Source organism: Panulirus ornatus, chromosome 65 (assembly GCF_036320965.1).
Source record: "Panulirus ornatus isolate Po-2019 chromosome 65, ASM3632096v1, whole genome shotgun sequence".
Classification (NCBI taxonomy): domain Eukaryota; kingdom Metazoa; phylum Arthropoda; class Malacostraca; order Decapoda; family Palinuridae; genus Panulirus; species Panulirus ornatus.
In genome coordinates, this window is record NC_092288.1 from 8,951,977 (window position 1) to 8,962,500 (window position 10,524).

Here is a 10,524-nt window from a genome sequence, read left to right on the forward strand (position 1 = left end):
AATCAGTGCTCCCTAATCCTCACACGATGAGCCGGGCCCCACGCTGAGCGTGTGTCGGGGGTAGCGGGGGGGAAGATAGAGCTATCCCACTCAGGACGGGAGGGGCGTGAAGGGGCCAGACCCACGCCATCTGTCATGGGCGTCTCTCGAACAACGAAGGCAGTGGCGGTAACAAGCGAGGACTATCAAGGTGACTCTCTCTCTCTCTCTCTCTCTCTCTCTCTCTCTCTCTCTCTCTCTCTCTCTCTCTCTCTCTCTCTCTCTCTCTCTCTCTATTTTTCTTGTTTCTATTGGTTATGTGCACGTGCGGCTGGCTCTCTCTCTCTCTCTCTCTCTCTCTCTCTCTCTCTCTCTCTCTCTCTCTCTCTCTCTCTCTCTCTCTCTCTCTCTCTCTCTCGCCTTAGGCTGGGGCTTGTATGTGTGTGTGTGTGTGTTTGTGTGTGCGCAAACAGACAAAGGAGTAATGACATTTATATATATATATATATATATATATATATATATATATATATATAGATATATATATATATATATATGAATGTAGGTTTGCGGCAGGGGTGTGTGATGTCTCCATGGTTGTTTAATTTGTTTATGGATGGGGTTGTAAAGGAGGTAAATGCAAGAGTCCTGGAAAGAGGGGCAAGTATGAAGTCTGTTGGGGATGAGAGAGCTTGGGAAGTGAGTCAATTGTTGTTCGCTGATGATACAGCGCTGGTGGCTGATTCATGTGAGAAACTGCAGAAGCTGGTGACTGAGTTTGGTAAAGTGTGTGGAAGAAGAAAGTTGAGAGTAAATGTGAATAAGAGCAAGGTTATTAGGTACAGTAGGGGTGAGGGTCAAGTCAATTGGGAGGTGAGTTTGAATGGAGAAAAACTGGAGGAAGTGAAGTGTTTTAGATATCTGGGAGTGGATCTGTCAGCGGATGGAACCATGGAAGCGGAAGTGGATCATAGGGTGGGGGAGGGGGCGAAAATTTTGGGAGCCTTGAAAAATGTGTGGAAGTCGAGAACATTATCTCGGAAAGCAAAAATGGGTATGTTTGAGGGAATAGTGGTTCCAACAATGCTGTATGGTTGCGAGGCGTGGGCTATGGATAGAGATGTGCGCAGGAGGATGGATGTGCTGGAAATGAGATGTTTGAGGACAATGTGTGGTGTGAGGTGGTTTGATCGAGTAAGTAACGTAAGGGTAAGAGAGATGTGTGGAAATAAAAAGAGCGTGGTCGAGAGAGCAGAAGAGGGTGTTTTGAAATGGTTTGGGCACATGGAGAGAATGAGTGAGGAGAGATTGACCAAGAGGATATATGTGTCGGAGGTGGAGGGAACGAGGAGAAGAGGGAGACCAAATTGGAGGTGGAAAGATGGAGTGAAAAAGATTTTGTGTGATCGGGCCTGAACATGCAGGAGGGTGAAAGGAGGGCAAGAAATAGAGTGAATTGGAGTCATGTGGTATACAGGGGTTGACGTGCTGTCAGTGGATTGAAGCAAGGCATGTGAAGCGTCTGGGGTAAACCATGGAAAGCTGTGTAGGTATGTATATTTGCGTGTGTGGACGTGTGTATGTACATGTGTATGGGGGGGGGGTTGGGCCATTTCTTTCGTCTGTTTCCTTGCGCTACCTCGCAAACGCGGGAGACAGCGACAAAGTATAAAAAAAAAAAAAAAAAAAAAAAAAAAAAAAATATATATATATATATATATATATATATATATCTGGGAGTGGATCTGGCAGCGGATGGAACCATGGAAGCGGAAGTGGATCATAGGGTGGGGGAGGGGGCGAAAATTTTGGGAGCCTTGAAAAATGTGTGGAAGTCGAGAACATTATCCCGGAAAGCAAAAATGGGTATGTTTGAAGGAATAGTGGTTCCAACAATGTTGTATGGTTGCGAGGCGTGGGCTATGGATAGAGTTGTGCGCAGGAGGATGGATGTACTGGAAATGAGATGTTTGAGGACAATGTGTGGTGTGAGGTGGTTTGATCGAGTAAGTAACGTAAGGGTAAGAGAGATGTGTGGAAATAAAAAGAGCGTGGTTGAGAGAGCAGAAGAGGGTGTTTTGAAATGGTTTGGGCACATGGAAAGAATGAGTGAGGAAAAATTGACCAAGAGGATATATGTGTCGGAGGTGGAGGGAACGAGGAGAAGAGGGAGACCAAATTGGAGGTGGAAAGATGGAGTGAAAAGGATTTTGTGTGATCGGGGCCTGAACATGCAGGAGGGTGAAAGGAGGGCAAGGAATAGAGTGAATTGGAGCGATGTGGTATACAGGGGTTGACGTGCTGTCAGTGGATTGAATCAAGGCATGTGAAGCGTCCGGGGTAAACCATGGAAAGCTGTGTAGGTATGTATATTTGCGTGTGTGGACGTGTGTATGTACATGTGTATGGGGGGGGTTGGGCCATTTCTTTCGTCTGTTTCCTTGCGCTACCTCGCAAACGCGGGAGACAGCGACGAGGTATAAAAAAAAAAAAAAAAAAAAAAAAATATATATATATATATATATGTAGATATAGATATAGGATTAAGAAACGGAGGTACAGGAGTGTAAAAGCCTCTCCTCGTTTTACACACACACACACACACACACACACACTTATCACTATCCTCACCGTAGCTACCGAGTTGTATCCTTCCCTCACCCAGACACTGTCTACCTTGCCCTCCCATCTCGCTCTGTCTCACCTTGTTACCCCCGCATCTCACTCTTTATCACCCTCGTCTCTCCCTCCCCCCTCTCTTCTCACTCACTCTTACTCTCTTCTTATCCCCCCCCCCCCTCCTCCTTTTCTGGCTCACTCTCACTCTCTCGTTCCCTCCTCCTCCTCCTCTTCTCACTCCCTCTCACTCTCGTCTCCTCCGCCACAAGACTGCACAGCTTCTTGTTATTCTTTTTATTTTTTTCTCGACGCCTTTCCCATTCTCATCCATTATTGATCTTCTTCCCCCCCCCCCTCTCTCTCTCTCTCTCTCTCTCTCTCTCTCTCTCTCTCTCAGTTCCTGACATTATGGAAGTCAGTTCTTCCCTCCCTTCCTCCCTCCCACCTGCTGCGCTTCCATCTAGCTGATCCTCTTGATCGCTTCCTTCGCACCTGCTTCCTTCTCCTTATCGTCGTTTCTATCTGTATCTCTCTTCCTTCTCTGGCTTCTTTCTCTTTTATCTCTCTCGTTTCTCATTCCTCATCTTCGCTTAGTTTATCTCCGGTGTCTTATCACACACACCTCTTCTTCCTCATGCCCCCGCCCCCACACACACACACATGCTCCTTCCTCTCACATTCTCACTCTCGCATCCCATTCGCACATCTTTATCCTCACGTCTTCACTCACAGAACCTCACTCTCCCGTCTCCACTCTCACATCCCCTACTCTCACGTATTCGCTCTTACGTCACTTCTCACAACCGTTATCTCACAATCCTCTCACTCTCATGTCTTCACCCAACTCTCACACCCTCACTTCACGTCCTTCTTAACTATAAGGTCCTCACTCTCATGTCCCCACTCTCACATCCACGCGCTCACGTCCTCTCGCTCACATCCCTACTCTCACATCCCCACTCTCACATCCCCACTCTCACCTGCCTTCGATTTCCGTCCGTGAGCCATACGCGAACCTCGTCATAGCCTCCCCTCCATCCCTCCCTCCCACCACTCACCCCCTCCCCCGTAGAAACGTCCCTTCCTCTCTCTCTCTCTCTCTCTCTCTCTCTCTCTCTCTCTCTCTCTCTCTCTCTCTCTCTCTCTCTCTCTCTCTCTCTCTTTCATCTGTCTATCTTATCTGTCTTATCTCCATATCTGCGGCAGGCGCTACGCTCTAGCCCTGCCTGATGGCAGAATCGCGCCACAGGTACACACACACATCTCTCTCTCTCTCTCTCTCTCTCTCTCTCTCTCTCTCTCTCTCTCTCTCTCTCTCTCTCTCTCTCTCCTCTCCTCTACTCTCTCTCTCTCCCTCCCCTCTGCGGCCACACCCGCCCACCGCCCTACCTGTGCACCTCCCGCCGCCTCCTCTCCCCTTGCGTTAGGTGGTGGTGGTCGTGGTGGTAATCCACCAGCTCCCTGGGCTTGTTGTCGTTCTCGTTCCCCTGTATCTTGCCGGGACGACCACCACCTCCACGACAGGTAGAAGTAGTAGTAGTAGTGGTAGTAGTAGTAGTGGTAATGATAGTAATAGTAGTAGTAGTGGTAGTAGTAGTAGTGGTAGTAGTAGTGGTAGTAGTAGTGGTAGTAGTAGTAATAGTAGTAGTAGTGATAGTAGTAGTAGTGGTAGTAGTAGTAGTAGTGGTAGTAGTAGTGGTAGTAGTAGTAGTTGTAGTAGAAGTGGTAGTAGTAGTGATGGTAGGACTGTCTCTCCTGCTCTGACCTTCATTTTTCTTTTTTTTTCTGAATTTCTCTTAAGTTCTTCGTGTCTTGACGTGTGTGAACTTGTTCTAGGGTTCAATCTCGTTTAATCTCCGTCTTACCTCTCTCCGTATCTCTCTCTCTCTCTCTCTCTCTCTCTCTCTCTCTCTCTCTCTCTCTCTCTCTCTCTCTCTCTCTCTCTCTCTCTCTCTCTCAACAGGTACACAGTGTTGCCACACCAGGGTGTTCCCTCCCCAAGCATTACCATGTGTGCAGCACGGCATACATCTCACCCTTCCCGCTTCTCCCTCCCTGCCTCGTTCCCGCTCTCCCTCTTCGCCCTTCCTCCCTTTCACGGGCTCGTCTCCCTTCTCTCTCTCTCTCTCTCTCTCTCTCTCTCTCTCTCTCTCTCTCTCTCTCTCTCTCTCCCCATCCCTTCCCCCTTCCCGTACCCTTCCATTACCGTCCTTCCCCTCCCACCGGGTCTCTTCTTGACTGCTCGTCCCCACCGGTGACTCTCCCGTGGCAGGTCCCCCCGCGCCAGCCAACCAGCCAGCCAGGCCAGCCAGGCAGGCAGCGAGAGCCGCGCCCTGAACCCCTTCCCTGCCCCGCCCAGCACAGGGAGGAGCACCTGCCTATCGATTGGTGGGAGGGAAGGAGGGAGGGAGAGAGAGAGAGAGAGAGAGAGAGAGAGAGAGAGAGAGAGAGAGAGAGAGAGAGAGAGAGAGAGGTGGAGGGAGGGACGTAGGGAGGAGGAGGGGAGTTGGAGGGTGGGGTGGGGGTACGTTACCCACCCAAGGCCACGGTTAGTAAACCAAAATTTCCAGGCGCCCTTGGCCACCATACCTCCCTCCCACTTTCCCTCCTTCCCCCCCTACGTTGTTCTCTGTCCTCGTTTTCATTGCCGTCTTTATTTCTTAACGTTTTGCTGGTGTCCTCCTCCTGTTGCTCCTTCCTTATCTTGTTTCTCCTCCTCCTCCTCCTCCTTCTCGTCTCCTTTTTCGGCTCTTCTCCCTCGAGTTTGTGTGAGAGATTCTTTCTCCCTCTCCCGTCTGGATATGTGTGTGTGTGTGTGTGTGTGTGAGTGTGTGTGTGTGTGTGTGTGTGTGTGTGTGTGTGTGTGTGTATGTGTGTGTGTGTGACCAGTGCCTCTCGCTTCTCGGTGACCCGAACCCTCCCTCCTCCATCAGACCTTCTCCCTACGAGGTCGTTCTACACCACGACGCCGCACGGCTCCTCTACCACCCCGCCTACCTCTCTCCTTCCACCAACGACCTTACGTATCCATTATATACCACCCACCTCCCTCCCTCCATTGTAGCGACCAGAACACTCCCTCCTCCCCGACTCAGAGGTCCTGCGGTAGGTTCGCGCGTGTACCACGCTCTGTTACGGCGTACCTCAGGGACTGGGGCTTGTGCTGAAGCCCTTGATTAAACAGGTTGGCCATGATCGTCCACGTCTAAATGCAAAAATCTTGGGCTGTTGGAGCAGTGAGTCAGGCAGTGTGTGTGTGTGTGTGTGTGTGTGTGTGTGTGTGTGTGTGTGTGTGAGGGTAAGTCTTCTCGCTGTGGTACGGCAGGCCGTTGCGGTGTGGTAGCGGCGAGGAAATCCCTTCTGCGGCGGTAGCAGTTCCCGCGACTCTGACCCAGTTTCCTGCCATCCCCCCAGCCCGGGCCCGCCCGCCTGTGTAGCAAGCAACTGCAGTGTAGGATGCGAGCGCACGTCTCGCCAGTTCGCCCCACTGAAGATCTCGTCTGGATTTCGCGTCGTGAAGTTCCTATCCCTTCCTTCCTTATCCTCCTCCCCCTGGCGGCGCCTTCTGCAGTAGTGTGGATGTCGACGTCATTTTCACTCACCCACCACCACCACACACTCAACCATGCCCCCCCAACTTATCGTGCCAATCAACAACTCTGTCTTTTAATCGTGTGGATATTTAGTTATCCCCCCCAAAATAAAGTGACGATGATTTCCTAGAGAGAGAGAGTGTGTTCTGCTCGGCTCAGTTATCCTCCCCGAGGGCGGAGGAGAAAGTTCCTCACGATCGTTATAGGCGCCTCCCTTACAACTCCTCCTCCGTTTTTCTCCCTCTCTCTCTCCCCCACCTCTCCCTCTGTATGGGTGCCATCTGTGTTACCTGTTGCATGGAGAGGAGAGATCCCACACAGTCAGTCTTTACTGCCGAACACCTCACACACACACACACACACACACACACACACGATATGAAGGGATTGCCTTTAGAATACTTACTGTGCGGTGTTAGTCAATAGATTTTACATATGATTGATATAAAGGAGATTAGGTTAACATTATATACATTTTTTGTAGTTTTGCGAATTGGCAACAACTCTCGCCCCGAAATGAATATCAATGAAAATTCCTTATCCGTTTGGTAGCGCTTATCATGTACATGTTTGTGTGTGTGTGTGTGTGTGTGTGTATGTGTATGTGTGTGTGTGGGAGATGCTATATAGCTTTGTGTGTGTGGAGGGGGGGGGTGTGCTATGTAGCTGTGTGTGTTAGAGGTTGCGGTTGCTATGTAACTGTGTATGTGGGAAGTTGATATACAGCTGTGTGTGTGTCTGTGGGAGGGTTGCTATGTAGCTGTGTGTATGGAAGGTGCTATATCGCAGTGTGTGTGGAAGGGTTGCTATGTAGCTGTGTGTGGGGAGGTGCTATGTAGGTGTGTGTGTGTGTGTGGGAGGTGCTACATAACTATGTGTGTGGGAGGTGCTATATAGCTGTGTGTGGAAGGGTTGCTATGTAGCTGTGTGTGGGGAGGTGCTGTATAGCTGTGTTGTGTGTGTGTGTGTGTGTGTGTGTGTGGGAGGTACTACATAGCTCTCTGTGTGTGTAGGAGGTGCTGTAAAGCTATATGAGATGGGAGGGTTGCTATAAAGCTGTGTGTCGGGGAGGTGCTATATAGCTGTGTGTGTGGGGAGGGACTACATAGTGTGTGTGGGGGAAGTGGAGGTACTACAGACCTGTGTGTGTGTGTGTGTGGGAGGCAGCTGTGTACAGCTATCCTGTGTTACCTGTTGATTAAGAAACCATTACCCAGATATGCTGCGCGTGGGAGAGCAGGTGGACATCAGCTGGCGTTTATTACTGAAAGAGAGGAAAAAGATATATTCATATTACTCTAAATTTAGCACGTAAATTCATGATAATTGTTTATTAACAATTCCCCCCCCCTTTTTTTTTAACATAATGTGTTTTCGTTCGTGTTGCTCTTGTGTTAGCTAGATATGTTTTTTTTTGGGGGAGAGAGAGGAATAGGGAGCTGCTGCTGCCGCTGACGATTCATGGATAAACGAGATTTGCATTGTTGATGGGACTGAAGTCGATTATCATATCTTTATCAGGAGGTAAGATAAGGCAGGGACTAGGTCGCCATACATGCAGGAAAACACAAAAACAGAAGACAGACAGACATGCGTGTGTGTGTCTGTGTGTGTGTATGTGTGTGTGTGTGTGTGTGTGTGTGTGTGTCTGTGTTTGTGTGTGTGTGTGTGTATTATTCTGCTCTCATAAATGCTGTTTTGCTTTGATAAACAGAAGCATGAAGCCTACACTGTTGCTTTGATCCTCGCCCACACAGACCAACCTCTGCTTTGATCTTACATCGCAGTCTATCTACTCCGGCACTAATGACCACCCACTTATGTCTACCGTCTCTGTGGTCAGCGCCTTACATCATCTACCATCGTTTTGGTCAGAGTTTAGGTACTACTGTGTACTGTGCCTATTCCATAATCCCTAAATCTCCAACCCATTCCCTTAAATTTCCCTAAAAGCTTCCCTTGTCCCCTTGATATAGGTTTAAGGTCACATGGGAATGGCCTAATGTGGGCCACCAACATTAAACTCCCACATCTTCTCTTCCCTCACCACCTTACGTGCTCCCATACACCCCTCTTCCCCAATACATCCCACTCCCCTGTACATCCCTTGCTCCCTTATACACTCATACTCCGTTATACACCCCTTCTCCCATATACACTCCACTCCCCTCTACACCCCTGCTCCGCTCTACACCCCTATTTCCCTAAACACTGCCATTCCTTCACCCCTTCCCCCTCGCTTCCTCTGGAAATACATATGCTACTCCCTTCCCTCCCCCCTTTGAAAAGAGGACTGAAGGGGGGGGTTGGCCAACTGTTATGGACCATAGGTATGTGTTGGAGGTAGGGAGGAGTGGGGCGTGGGGGGGCATAAGGCCCCGCACCTGCTGGGTCTACAACCTATGTTGATTATTGATCAAGACATGGCGGCTCGTGCCGGCCAGGTAGGTACACTCCCGGTTAGCCAAGGTCACAGGAGAAGCTGGTGCAGTCCCCCGGCCACACACACAGGAGGTGACACAGGAGAAGCTGGTGCAGACCTCAGGCCACACATGGATGAGGGTCACACAGGAGAGGCTGGTGTTAGACAGACCATCCCCCCTTCCTCAGGCCACACGAGGCGTCACAGGCAAACAGCAGGCCACACAGAGACGGGCTGAGGCAAACACCAAGCCGCACGGGCGGGGTCGAGGGGAGACGAGTCTTAACGCAGTAGGTCTTTCAGTTCCTCCCGACGATGGGGTGAGAGATGATGACTTAACACTCCGCCTTCCTCCTCCTCCTCCCCGGGAGACGACACCCTCCACCACCACCACTATATTTTACGCATTTACAGCTGGTGTTCCAGTAAGGAGGTTCATCTGAACTGGGGGAAAAAAAAAAAAGATATGGAATCTGGGGCCCGTGAGGTCTTCTCGTCGAGTTCACGGAGCCGAAGTGGTGAATTCTCCTGCCGCTCCGCTGGACGCAGGTTGCTGGAAGTATCAAGTCGACATGCTTAAAGGGAATCCGTTCGTCTAGAATGATGAGAATGAGTGAGCCTGGAACGTTTGATTTATTATATTACAGAAATGGGGGTTCCCGTCGTGGCACTGCGGGCGCGCCATGAAAATAGGTGTCGTCATGGTACCCGAACGCTGATGTTACCGCCATGGAAATGGTGTGGTCATGGTACAGTAATGCTGCTGTTACCGCCATGAAAATGGTGTGGTCATGGTACAGTAACGCAGATGTCACCGCCATGAAAATGGTGTGGTCATGGTACAGTAATGCTGCTGTTATCGCCATGAAAATGGTGTGGTCATGGTACAGTAATGCTGCTGTTACCGCCATGAAAATGGTGTGGTCATGGTACCCGAACGCTGATGTTACCGCCATGGAATTGGTGAAGCGACCATACTAAAGCGGCTAGTTCCTCACCCCGGAGACTACAGGTGTGCGAGGCATTGTGGCGGACTGCAGGTGACCCGGGAGACTGAAGGATCTACCCTGGCATTCCGAAGGATTAACACCTGTCCCTCGGGACTGAGGCGTCTGCCTGACATTTGAAGGACCACAGCTGTTCCAAAGGGGAATGAGGCGAGCATCTGCCTGCCATTCCGAAAGTGGTGACGACTCCTGTTGTTCAAGGCCTTAGTGCGATGCAGAAGTTGACTCATTATGAGAGATTTATCTACTAATGTGGTCTTTAGGACGATACTGTGTTAACCCCCCGACGTGTATGTGAGGGAGAGATTACATTCAACCTCCTGTACATTGGTTACGTATACGTTCGCCTGTTGTGATCCTCTCTCTCAAAAAGGAGGTCGAGTTCCGTCGCATCAGATGAGAAATCAACTGCCAGAAGCTGCTGATGTTACGCCCGCTCTGACCCTCACCCTCTCAAAAACTACTACTGCTGGCTACACCTTTTGGTCTCCGTGTAGCGTCTCGAAAGCATTTCCCGCAAGGGGACGTTCTTGGTCTCGCCCACTCTCGCATATATGTATATATATATATATATATATATATATATATATATATATATATATATATATATATATATATATATATATATGTATGTATGGTGAGCGTTATCAGTAGCTCCACACCAGTAGCTGGTTTGCGACACAGATGGGGGCCCAGCGACCACGACCGCACACGGGAAGGGCAATCGAGTCTTATACGAAATTACAAAAGAAAACGGATCTGAATCATTAATTCGCCCCACAAACCCACCTGAATCTTTTATCGTATGGCATCGTGAGGACATTAATGCCTGCTGGTTATTACATACACTGCGGGAAATTGTAAACACACGTCGTATAGTTCAACCCGGAATTCAATGCCTTAT

General features: G+C 49.6%; 1 protein-coding gene across 3 annotated transcripts in view; it reads left to right on the forward strand.

Moving 5' to 3' along the window:
- LOC139746517 (uncharacterized) overlaps window positions 1-10,524 on the forward strand; it is an 867,914-nt gene that overhangs the window by 750,684 nt on the left and 106,706 nt on the right. The gene's annotated exons all lie outside the window — the stretch shown is intronic.